We start from the raw sequence: 13,778 nt of genomic DNA on the forward strand, positions 1-13,778 counted from the left end.
CCTCCAGCTCACTACACAGCAGAACTTTCTGTCCTACCTTGCTCTTCATAAACCTGTTTTCTAAATGAAATTTGTGATTCCGATAGATTGGCTTGTAAACCAACATGAAACTCGTCTCCCCCTTTTCTTCCTCTTCCGCTCCTCAAGAGAACAAATTAGAAGAGCCAGGGCATAATGGGCAGACCAAAAGTGGTAAGGAAGAAAACCCAGGCAGGGGATGGGGCCAGGCAAAGTAACTCCCACTTTGAAAGGTTGGGGTAGAGAGGTAAGATGCTAACTCAAAACAGAAAAGGGTGAAGGAAAAAAAGAGTTGTTGTTGTTGTTGTTGTTGTTGTTGTTGTTTTGTTTTTAAATGGGGAAAGACCTGCATGTGTAAGATGAGGAATAGGAGCCCCTGAGGAAGGAGTAATGGAAAACTCATGAGAGAGGAAGTCAAATAATAAAACAAAGTCTTGGAAAAACTAAGAAAATATGGAATCCAGGGCACAAATTGTGGGACTGTTACTTGGAAGGAGGAGGGACTCTTCTTCCTTTGAGAATAAAGGGAAGGAACAAATGATGGAAATTTATGGACATGAAAGCTCTTGTTTAATCCTTTAATATTCCAATGAGAGAGGAAGGAAGAGAAGCTGGTTTGAGGGCTAGAGGAAAATGGAACGTGTTTGGAAACTGTTCAGAGAAGAATATTAGAGAAAAGCATCAAGACTTGAATAAGATTAATTATTGAGTTGCAGAAAGGATAGAAATGAAATGCCGGTGGATCCATTGATTATCCTTGAATTATTTTAGCTGCATGTGGGTGTAGAAAATCTCAACCAGCTCTTGAAGCATTAGAGACATGGACCTTTCCATGAATCTGCAAAACTTGTGGAAGGACTCAAAAACAAAATGGAACCACGAAGAAGGAAAATACTAGAATGAGGGGACAGGGCGGCCCACGTGTTTCCCTCCAGGCAGAAGAACTCGGTATCCCCCAACAATTTGAAAAAAAAGACCAAAATCAAAGTGTTCTTAACATTTTGAAATTTGAAATCAATACACAATGTATCAGAAGAGCAACATGCATTACGACCAGTCCTTTAAGTTTCATGGGAGACAATGAACTATGACAGGTTGGTCTTTCCCTGGTGAGAACAACCACCACCACAACAATTTTTCTTACATAAAATTTGTAGTATATATGAATACTATATATTATAATATATTATGTATTACACATATTATCTATAATAATTTGTTATAATAGGTAACAGCTTGGAAAGGTCAGGTATGTTTTACACTGACTTGCCTTGTGGATGTCCTTCCCAAGCCCTACACATGGCCCCAGAGAGTAGAGTCCCTTTTTACAAGAGAAAATGCCCTGTGATTGACAGGGTGACTACAATGCCAAAATTGAGTCAATAGCATGTGTGCAGCCACGGGGGAGCCAGTAGTCTGCAATTTTGTGTTCCTCCCACCTTTTTCTTTTCTTTCTTTTTAAAAAACACTCCAGCTGAAGCCTCTAAATTGAGCATTTTGGTCTCTGCAAGCCAATTAGCATTTAGCAGAAAAGAGGAACCATCCCTTCCAAATGCCCACCCAAGTCGTGCTCCTGAAAGGTCTTCCAGCCTCAAGACAGGAGCTCTTCAGGGTCTGGGAGGTCTTTCCTACTTAAATCAACAAGGGTTTTCCAGGCAGGTGGAAAGCCTGTAGGAAGGACTCTGATTTTAATCTCTAGTGCTGATATCTGTGTGTGTGACAGCACTCTGAAGTCCTTTGGCTGACTAGAAGATAAACATAGGGAGTTTAGCATTTTCCAAAAAATGTACATCCGTCTGGACATCCTCTCACTTTCTCTGCCTCTAATCTTCACACTGGAGTTTTGTGCATGTTGTGGGGTCAGGCATGAGAAAGAAGGGGAATGGAAGGGCTATGTTTTAAGTTGAAAAACTATATTCCATCCACCTAAGATTTCCTCCCATTAGCAACAAGAGGAGAGATAGATGGGAGGCGGTTAATAGAAACACCAGGGTTGTCAGATACAGGGTAGACTGGAGGGGATCAAGAAGGAATGGGGATTAGAAAGGTGTCTGTGTGGAACAGATGGGGCTGAGTCACTAGAAACTGGATTCCAGAGAAATAAGAAGGGATCCTGGTCCAAAGGACCCCCAACACTGGGGGAGACACAGAACAGTGCCAGTCAGACAAAGCATCTGAAGAAGCAGTAAAACCTGTGAGCATGAGACCTAGTTCTAAGTCTAATTCAGGTTTTTCTGAGTATAGGCAGTCTCTGCATTTCATAATTTATTAGATCTATATAACTCAAAAACATTATAAAATACGGAAATGTAATGAATCAAATCAATATGAAGAAATTTCAAAATTTAAAATGAGCTTAGAACAGTTTCTGCAATCCTTGGAAATCAGGCTGAGGGACTAGGGTGGCTTGGGGCATGAATAATGCGTGTGTGGATCCCCTCTACCTTGCTGTTTCTGATCCTTTACAAAAGCTTTAGGATCCTTCTGAAACCCCCTTGAAAGGTTCTGCTCTGGACCTGCCATCATCCAGGAGACCGGGGCTCCTTGCCAATAACCGCTCAAGCCCATGATTGGCCAGCAGTAGAGTCTACTCTTGGGCTCACCAGCACTAAGCCTTGTGGATGACCACAATCAAGACTCACTTGGGTCTCTACAAGAGTTTTGTTCATCTTAATGGTAACTCAGAGTTCCATAGTACATAGCATAATGGCTATAAACTAGATAGCATAGGATTGGACTCTGTTTACTATATCTTGTCGCTTAGAATAACCAGCACACGATAGCTTAAATAGTGAAGAAGTCAGAAGGTAAAGCAGTTCCAGAATTGTTTCCACAGATGAATGATGTATTCAGGAATCTAGGCTCTTTTCAGCTTTCCATTTGCCATCCCTAATGTGTTGGATACCCCCTACCTTACCCCACCTCCCTACCTTCCCCAGACTGACTTCTTCCCTGTATATCTGCAAAAGCTAGGTCATTCCAACTGCAAAGGAAGTTTGACGAGTTATCAAAGGACACTAAACCTCTGTCATGAGCAGCAGACTTGTCCTCAAAGAAAAGAGAAGAAATGACCATGGTAGGCAACTTTATCTTGTATCAGCTCCTATAAGGAGCAATTTACCTCCTTAAAATGCCATGGTCAAAAACCCAATTTATTATTTTCCATGACTCCATGGTAGTTCTGCGAAGCTGGGCCAGGCTCAGCCGGTCTTGGCTGGACTTGCTGGGGTGTCTGCAGTCAGTCAGTTGGTGGGCTGGTCAGGTACTAACTGGTCTAGAGTGGCCCCAGCTGGGCTGCCTCCTCTCAGCTCCAGGTGCGGTCCAGTCCTCCAGCAGTCTAGTTCTGGGTTGTTCCTGCGTTGGAGGTAGCGACTCTAGGAGAAAGCAGAACCTGCCAGGACCGTCCAGGTCTAGGCACCTCCCACAGTCACTTCTATCCTCTCTATTGGCCAGAGAAAATACAAGTCTAGTTCTGATTTAAGTGTTGGGGAAACAGACCCCACCCCTCTACAGGGAAGTGGCAAAGTCACACCATGCAGAGTGTTTATGCAGGTGAGGAAGAAGCGAGGCCATTTTTCCAGTCCAACCCTCACAGCAACCTACAGAGCTTGCTATAGGCTTGTTCTAGATGCACAACCATGACAAACTTATTCAATTAACCTACCAGTCTCAATTTTCCTATCTGCAAAATGCGAATGACAAGAAAATCCTACAGGTTATTATAAGAATTATACATGCATCTATCTATGGGAAAGAGCTTACTTTCCTTTGGTAAGTTATTTTCCTTTCATAAGTTACCGTGTTCTACCAATGTTAGTCCTCGTGACTGTTGGCCAGACACAGCACTGTGGGAGTCATTGCTAACTAGGAATTTGATGCTTGAGAAGCAGTGCCCTCATGATTCCTCAAATTTACTTTGGAACTTACTGTACTGCTCACAGGTTGGTTGGATATAATGACCATGTCATCCTGTGCTCTATTTAACTAATTCTGTTTGCCAAATAGATTCTAACATATCTGTTCCTATCTCCTAAAGAGGTTTCCATGCTGCCTGCCAACATGAGAACCCTACTGATATTTAAATTGCATAATCTTTTTTTTTTTTTTTTTGGTACTGAGGATTGAACCCAGGGTAATATTTTATTTAGAAAGAAAGAGGGTCTCACTGGGTTGCTAAGTGCCTCACAAAGGTGCTGAGGCTGGCTTTGAACTTGTGATCCTCCAGCCTCAGCCTCCCGAGCTGCTGGGATTACTGGTATGAGCCACTGTGCTTGACATAATCTTTTTAAAAGGAATGATTTCTCATTTTTGTGCACTGTAAATGTGGCAACTCTCAGGGGTAAAGCCTGGTTAGTCTGGTCCAAGTTTCTATACTGCCCTCAGGTTGTGCTTGAGGGAGAAAGCAGGAGGAAAGGGAGAGAATATTGCTGGGAGCACTACTTTGCCTGCAGAATCTCTGCTCCCCTAGCAGGACGGCAACCAGAAGCAAAGTGGGGTGAGCTCCAGCCAGGCTAACCATCCATGTAGTTCTCTTCTCTCACCAGGGCCAGATAAATAAGGAAGCCTATTATCCCACCACCCATGTTGGTGTGAGACTAATTCATTTGACCTTGACCCTCTGTTAAGAATACATTGTCTGTGCAGTTTGACAGAGCTCAGTACTCACACACAAATATATATGCTAATACACCAGCAAATATATGCACAAATATAAAACAGATAATTGTAGGTAACAACATTTACCTTTTGCATATGCAAAGCCCTCTGATATTTCCTCCCATATTTTTCATCTCTTTTACTTGTATTTTTATTTTTTCAATGTTGCTCATGATCAATTCAATTGGTTGAAAAATATTATTTGAACAACATTTGAAAAATACTGATTTATGTGACATCATGTAGATCGCATTGGGCAAAATCACTCTTTTCCAGAAGTTTTTCCTCTTTCTGGATGTGCAGAAAGGGCGCTGTCAGAGGTCCTGTTGCTGTAGCAGTCTGCCCACTAACAGGAATCCACAGGGAAAATACCTGTCAGAACCCAGCTCTGCCACTTACTGAGCAGGTATTTAACCCCTGCAGCCCGGTTCTCCTCCTGAAAAGATGGGAACAATAATACCTCTTCACCACTGTGTGCCTTTGAAATGAAGTCCTTTGGCACAGCACCTCGCACAAAGTACACTGGATAAATGTGGTCTCTTGCCATTCCATTGCCAGCTGTTGCTGGTCTTCGGCCCCCTAGTGAGGCTATTTGGTCCCATTTGTCTCTAGTGCAGAGCTAACCAGTTTGGTGCAGGATGGGCTGCAACACAAGTCTTGGTCCAGAAAACTTGATGGCATAGAGCAGTTCTACATGAGACCAGCAGGGGGGCGACTGTGAGCTAAAGAGGAAGAGCACACATAATGGAGTAGGCGTGAGAGATGTTCCACCAGCCAGGAAAAGTTTTGAATTAGAAAGTAGGTAGAGAGAGGCCTGTGTCTCTTTCATGGATGCGCCTGGGCCTTTGATCTTGAGGGTGAATGAGAAGTTTTTAGCAGGTTTCCATAAAGTGGACTTAGATGTCCTGCTTTCTACAAATGTCTCTATAGTACATGTGGCTGGACTTTGAACAAATGCCTTGGGACCAGGTGCCAGGACTAACATTTATTCAAATGAGATAAAGCAACCTCTTGGCAGAGGCAACCCTGACTGAGAGCACACAGCCTAATCAGTAAACCAAGGGCCAGAACTCAGCCCGCTCTTCAGCTGCTCTGTGTAGTGCCCGAACTGCTCCACCATGCTCCGTGGCCTTACTGGATCTATGCTAATCCCAAGTGATCTCTTTTCAACGCCTCTTCTGGGATTGCCTTCAAATCCTATGGAACATTCATTAACGATTCCCATGGTAGCAAATCTTCAGATGTTCAAGCCAAATTTGATATGGGAAGCAGTCAAAATTGTTTTGATCCCAGATGTGGTGGCAATGGAAATATGCCACTCAAATCTCCTATTACTGGGAGGATACTTGACAGATGTTCCCAGCTGCTGTCCCTGCACCACACTTCACCATGTGCCTTCCAGCCATGACTGAGCCTGGTGGGATATAAAGGCTGATCCCTTCTGGGACTGGTGCTCTCATCTCCGTCTTCCCAGCCATTTCTCCCAACTTCTGTCTCCTTCTACAAGTGCCAGACCTTCGATTCAGTCCAATGGCTCTTTCTGACTTTCTTTTCCATGCACATCTAATCTTTTCTTGGTGTCTAGCAGATCCAGGCATCAGCACTAGATCTGGGGGAATCTGGGGGACTGATCCATATTTTAAGGGGCTATAAAATAAGCAAGACAAACTTTCTGCTATAACGGATGCTGTAATGGATGGTGGTTAAGTCCTGAAATAAAGCCCTGCCACCTTCTGCAGCATGGCCTGTCTCGGGGCCCAGGGTAAGGTCACAGGTTTCGGGTGGACCTCCACGTCACCCTTGGGAGTGCCCAGAGAGACTCCTCACTGTGTCTACGTTGTCCTCACTCTGCTCTGGTCCCCACTTCTCACACCTGCCTTCAAAGCCGTGGGGAAAAACTCGTAACTGCCATTGCCCATCCTAGGGCACCAATGCCCACTGTGCCACAGGTCCCAGCCCTGCACACTCCAGCTCCCCACCCCTCCTGAAGCTGAACAGGTAGAGTCTTGTGGAGAGGCCCTGGGGCTGATGGGAGGGGCTTCCCCTCCCATGTCACACCATGGGCCTTATTTGGCCTGCCTGGGAGCACCTCTCAGGACCAGGTAGGGGAAGTTCCATCAGACTGCCATTCATCCTTTCTGCTCACAGGGAGTGCACAATGAGTGCAGGAGACTGGAAGGTTCAGAGGCCTTTCACCCAGCTGGGATTTCTATCCCCGTCCTCACCCAGACTCTCCTGGCCTGTGCATATGAAGGGGCATACAGACTGTATCTTCTTATTTTGGTATCTTTTTCTATATTTTCTTGCTATCTACATTCTTTGTGCCCTGGCATCGGGGGTCTTGCCATCCTGGAGAGGCTGCTCCTCCCAGAGACACACTTTCCTAAGCAAACAAACCAAGAGATTAGAGGTGAGTCCATGGTGGACACACTTTCCTAGGCAAACAGACCAATCTAGAGCCCATGACAACTAACTGGCTCCTTAGGATGTTCTCATTGTCCCCTTACCCAGCACCAGGTTCCGAGGCAACGATAGGAGTTCCTACTAGCCAATCCAGGCCTGCCTGGGCTGTTTACTGTGCCCCGCCCACTCCTTCACACACACACACACACACACACACACACACACACACACACACACGCCCATTGTGCTTGCTTTCCCCTCATTCTTCCTGCCTCCTGGGTGGCATGGTGAGCCCCTCCTCTTGGGGACTGTGAGTGACAAGCCATCTTTTCAATAGCATTGACCTACTGATACACTGTCTGTCTTCGCCACACTGAATAAGAACAAAACCTGCAGTTTAAAATGAATAGCTATTGGGGAGATTTTAACATGGAGCATCTATACTAGCAACAGCCAACCCCAAACTTTGGGGTGGATATTCTAATGGCCCTCTGTTGTTTACATGTTCTCTCATAAACATCTTCCCAATTGGTTTTAATTCTACTAGTGATTAATTCTACTACCCTTCTAGAGAGAAAAACTGGGGATAGCTGAGCAATGGTAACATCGTTGAAAGAAATTTCTACTTTCTGTTAGGTTGCTGGTGAAACTCTGTGGGTAGAATAGAAAGCACAGGCTCATCACTGTTGGTTTTAAGGACATCTCAAAACACGTATCAATAAAAACAGCAGTCATAGCCTCTGCTCTGTCTGGGCCTTCCTAAGTACAAGGCACTAGTGTGGGTAATTATCATAGACTGCTCATCCGATCTCATGCTGACTCTGTGGCTGGTACCCAAAGAAGTAAGCATTGTACTCCCTGTTTCACAGACAATCTGAAATTAACAGGTTGGAAATTTATCTGTTTTGTGATAAATAGCTTTGAAGATCAAGCTTCTTATTCTACAGCTGAAGTGTCTTGATGTGTCCTACTCCACTTCTCAAATGAGACCTATCCACCCTGATTTGCTAGTAGAAAGTTCTGATTCCTGTGGTCTCCAGCCCTGCCACATCATCTAAGGGAAGTGACACCTACCCTAATAATCTCAAACCCCAGCATCCATCATGGATATTTCGAAAGCACTAAAAGGAGACGTGTTACAATAACCAAACATATCTAGTGTTAATCACAAGCCTTGCCTAAATATTTCCCATTTATGTTATTTTGAGAACTGGCCTCCAGCCCAGTTCCAACAACAGTATTCAACACTAAGTGAAAGACCATGTGAGTATGGTAATTGAAAATACAATTCCCCCCCCCAAAGGGATATAAGTTATGAGTTTACTCTCTCATGTGTGCAAGATCCCCTTTTGAGTAGGTAAAGAATATGGATTCTGTAACTGTTTCACTTATTGGAAAAAAATGTGTGTCCTATTAGTTTTCCAGAGGACAATGGTATGTCGACTCTAATCAGCTTTCCCTCAGAAGATTCTGCAGAAGCCAGGCCCAGGAGCCCCTCCTCAGGCTACCTCTCCCAGAGCAACCACCTCGCTCTTGGCAAAGGCACAAACAGTTTGCTCTACTCAGCCCTGGTCGCATTAATAAGCCAAGGGTCCTAGACAGCAGCATTTACCACAGAGCTGTCTCAATGCCAGCTCGAGGGGCATGAGGAGCTCAGTTCCTGGCCGCCGTCCCACTGTGTTTTTGGATTTCAGCCCTTAGTAGCATAGCTCCATCTTTGGGCATAGCCCATCTTGGGACCAAACTCATTGGCTGATGACAACCCGATGCACTCATTTGGAGAGAAGGTAAAATGGTAATCAAATTTCGATGAATGGGATGAATCCATCTTCCTTTCCACTCCCACATGCTTCTGCACCAAGCCTGAAGCTTCAGGAAAGGAGAAAGCTCAGAATACTATATTTTCCAAGACTCAACAGCTGGCTTACATCTATTAAATTGCAGCTTTAAATTAATACATTTTATACTTTCCCCATAAATTTAGAAAAACAACAATGTATGGAAGAACTGGAAAGAAGGGTTCTGAGTTCTTTTAAAGTTGTGTCCAGAGGTTTCCGATTCCAGTTTTGAAGAAGGAAAGGATCTTGGTGTGAAGTCACCCAGTGCATATGCCAAGCAAACTCATGGGATTCTCTGGTGTAACTTTTGCACTCTGGATTCTTCTCTTTAGAATTGCTTATTCTAATATTTCAAATAAAGTTATAACTTAGATTTTGACCTGCAGCCATTTCATAACCCCATCAGCAGAAGCATAATATGCATTGGCAAAATCTGATGCCCATCCACAGTTACAGGGTCACTGATTCGACTGTTCCTTTGGCATTTGCTTCTTTACTTTCTCCGTGTAGTTAGGTCAGGAATGTTTCAGCAGGTCTTTGGTTATCCCCCTACCTGCTGGCCAAACTTTCATCTGTCTCTGTAAGATCAGGGATTTGACAGAGTCAAACTCCAAGAAAACACCTATAATAATTTTACAGTTCCTTTGCAGACTGTGTGTACCCAGAGGAATTCATCACAAATACCCACTGTGGTAGCTGTCTAGATGGATCAGGCGTGGGATCCACAGTTCTTTCCTGAAGCTCTTAAGTTCACACTTGAAAACAGCATTGGTAAAGAAGGTATTGGTCACCTTTCATGATGAATTTTTTTTCCCAGTTTACTTTGCTTTTTAGATTTTGTTTTGTAGTTCTAGGGATTGTACCCAGTGCCTCTCACATGCTAGGTAAGTGCTCTACCACTGAGACACACCCCCCAGACCTCTTTATTTTGAGACAGGGTCTAGCTAGATTACCCAGGCTGACCTTGAACTTTCCATCCTCCTGCCTCAGCCTCCTGAGCAACTGGGAATACAGGCCTGTGCCACTGTGCCTACATTTGAACCTACATTGCAGATCCGACCATGAATAACTCACCACCTTTCTTGTAAAGATATGTCAGACCCCATAATCCTCATTGTCTGTTTCTACCCCAAGAAAAGGCTGTGCTTCCTTCCAGTGAGCAGCTCCACATGATTTGACAATGACTTTTCCTGCTTTTGGGGGGCAGGGAACATGGAAAAAATATATATTTGGAAAACAATCTGTGTGTGTGTGTGTGTGTGTGTGTTATGTTTAATGGAGTTTTTCCCCCCACCTCAAATGAATTTCTATCTTTTTCTAGCTTTCAAAAATAGAGGAGACTAGAACGGTGCTAATCATTCTGGCTTCATTTATTTGCTAGGTTCTTCTAGAAATTGGAGCTTCAATACCTATTTCTAACTAGTTTTTTAGGGGGTAGAGGAGGTACTGGGGATTAAACTCGGGCACTTGACCACTGAGACACATTCCTAGACCTTTGTTCTATTTTATTTAGAGACAGGTCTCAGTGAGTTTCTTGGACTAAGCCTAGTGACAAAAGCACCTTGCTTTTGCTGAGGCTGGCTTTGAACTCTTGAACCTCCTGCCTCAGCCCCCGGAGCCACTGGGATTACAGGTGTGCACCACCATTCCTGGCCTAACAAGCTTTTCTTAAAAATTATTGTGACAATGATATTTGAAGCCACAGGAGCATGTTTTTGGAGGAGAAATTTCTTCCTTGACTCTTAGTTCTACAATTGCACAGATAAAGGACAGGATAAAAAATGTGAAGACAGAGGGAAGGAAAGAGAACACCTACCTGGAGGTAAATTTAGATGAAGATCAGCAGTTGCCCTGTGTTGTTAAAAGGGCTTACTTAACAGCAAGGTTAATCAAGGACCTATCTTGGGAAAAACTTTCTGACTCTCCCAAGTCCATGCAAATTCACACCAGATGGGGTTGCCCAGTATGCCCCTCCAAAAGCTTTCTTTTTTTTCTTTATTTCTTTCTTTATTTTTTATGTCGTACTGAGGATCAAATCCAGGGCCTCACTCGTGTGAGGTAAGTGCTCTACCACTGAGCTATAACATAGCCCTCCAAAGGCTTTCTAAATGTGATGTTGTTTGTTTGTCTACTTGTTTTGTTGTAGTATTATTCATCCTAAATTTTCAAGGTTCTAGACTTTCATGTGTTCTCCATTACCTAAGTAATGAACAAATATTTATTGTAGAAAAAAATGGAAAATACTGATAAGCAACAGACAAAAGTTTTCTGTAATTGCACCACCTAGAGATAAGCACTGCTTATCATCCTGGGGCACATGTTTTTAGATATTTTTCCCCCAGGGGATTAGTTAAGTAACTGCTGCTAGTCATGAAATGTAGCCACTAAGAATGATGTACCTGTGACGCACCATCTTTGGGCCTTGACCTCTCTGTTTGTCTGAAACCTGTTCTTTGGCTTCATCTCTGGCCTTGGCCTTGGCAAGGGGAATTGCTGAATGCCAACTTCATTACCATCTGTCAGTCTTGAACCTGTTCTGTGATTCTGTTGGGGAGCAGTGCACTCTCACATCTAATTGGCAATCATGTCAGTATCGTATGCAAGACACGGTCAGATTCCAAGTTGATATCTGAATGTGCTCCTAAAATACACATAAGGATCATAAATATAACTTGAATTGAAAATCTCCTTATTCACTTTATATATTGAAATTATAATAGGATACAAATATTGCAAAAATATGTATATATTATTTTTGAGAGTAAAATGCTACAATAACAGAATGATTACAAAGTTATTAAGTTTTTTAGGTATTTTCTTAGTTGTAGATGAACACAGTACCTTTATTTTACTTATTTCTCTTTATGTGGTGCTAAGGATCAAACCCAGTGCCTCATATGTGTGAGGCAAGTGCTCTGCCACTGAGCCACAATCCCAGCCCCAAAAGTTATTAATTCTTTCATTAAATGTTCTTTAGAAACTTTTCATAGGTTAAAAAATAGTTTGCTGATACTAAACTATTGACATAATATCCATGACCCGTTCACTAGCTAAATAGGTGAAGAAGATCATAATATCCTTTTTGAACTAAAATATAGTGATAAAAATTTAAACGATGGCATAACACAGTATTCTGTTGTTTTACTCTATTTGACTTTGAGGGTTTTCTTTTTAAGAAACGGTTATGTTTTAGAACTTTTCACCCTTTTTGAGAATGAATTTAAATTATCATGTATACCCCCTACCCTAAAACCTCACAAGAAATACACAATAGAGTATTACTTAGCCAAAAAAAAACGAATGAAATTATGTCTTTTGCACATAAATGGATGGAACTGGAGCCTATCGTGCTAAGTGAAATAAGCCAGACTCAGAAAGCCAAAGATCTGAGCCTTTGAATGTTTCCTGTGGAATTAGAAAATTAGTCCAAAATAAGGGGCAAAGAGAGAGAGAAGAAAAGAGGGGATTCCATTGAAATAGAAGAAAGATGAGTGGACTAGATGAAGGGGACGATGGGGAGGGAGAAGGGCTGGGAGAAGGGCAGAACAGGGGAATGGATCTGACCTAGTTTTCCTGTTCACATAGATGACTATGCCACAGTGAATCTCACTCTCATGAATATCCACAAGACATTAACTAAAAAAAAAAAAGAAAGAAAGAAAAGAAATTAAAAGTAAATAGCAGAAAAACCAGTAGAGCAGAGAGAAGGGAATTGGGGGAGTGCTGGGGACTGAATTAGAACAAATTATATTCCATACTTTTATAATTATGTTAAAACGAATCCTAATGTTATTTATAACTTTAAAAAACCATTTAAAAATTTCATAAGAAGAAAAATAAACCCGACATAGCTCTGCCACTGGCCCACGGGTCCCAGCAGCTGGCCCTGATCCATCTGGCCCAGGCCAACTGGGCCCCCCAGATGTAGCCAGCTGCTTTGCCGCCTGCCTGCAACCCAGCTTGCCCCACATGCCACTTAGCTGCCAGGCTTACCAGACCCAGCACCCACTTTGCTGCTGGCCCACAGGACCCAGTACCCACCCCTCATCCACCTGACCTGAGCCAGTTAGGCCCCCTGGATGTGACAAGCCAGGCCCCCTGAATGCAGCCAGCCACTTTGCCACAAACCCACAATCAAAGTCAGTTGGCATGTCACTTCACTGCCAGGCCCATCTGACCAAGCCAGCAGTTTCACCCCCCAGCCTGCCCACACTAATCTCCCAACAAGGGAAATCGGGAAGTCTTAAACCCCAACCCTCAACTCGGTGAACAACACAGTAAAAAGAAGAAGAGATTCGACAACCCATGGTCTATACTCCCACGCTTAGCTCCTACCTCAAGAAGAAAAGGAAAGAAAGTCAGCTGGGCACAGACTGTGAAAACACATACTCAGTGACTATTTTGTCCACCATAGTGGAAATGACTCTTCAATCTCTTAACATTTCACCCAGATTTTTCCTTTGGTGGTGGTGGTTGTTTTGCTTTGCTTTTTGTTTTTGGTTTTCCATATTGGGTTTTGTTTTATTTGACTGTGTACTGATTGATTCAAGGACTCCTATACATACACACATTTGTTTCTCTCTCCTCATTTCTAGCCCTTTTCTCTCTTTTTCCTTTTTAGATGGTGTTATTTTCCCACACTCTGTATTTTGAGGGTTAGGGTTTTTGATTAGTTTGTTACGATTTTGTTTTGTATCATCTTACTCTATATTCTTTGCCTTCTTCTCTTAATTCTATTGATGACACCCATATTCCCTTGTCTCTCTACTCCTTTATATTCTCCTAGTTTTTCTTCCCCTTTCATATTCACAATATATCTTAAGTTACCACTGCATCTGCCCTATTCACCCTTTAAAAGTGCAA

This window comes from Marmota monax, unplaced genomic scaffold, assembly GCF_021218885.2.
Source record: "Marmota monax isolate L192 unplaced genomic scaffold, Marmota_monax_Labrador192_F-V1.1 WCK01_AAM20220418_F8-fsc00077, whole genome shotgun sequence".
NCBI classification, from domain to species: Eukaryota; Metazoa; Chordata; class Mammalia; order Rodentia; family Sciuridae; genus Marmota; species Marmota monax.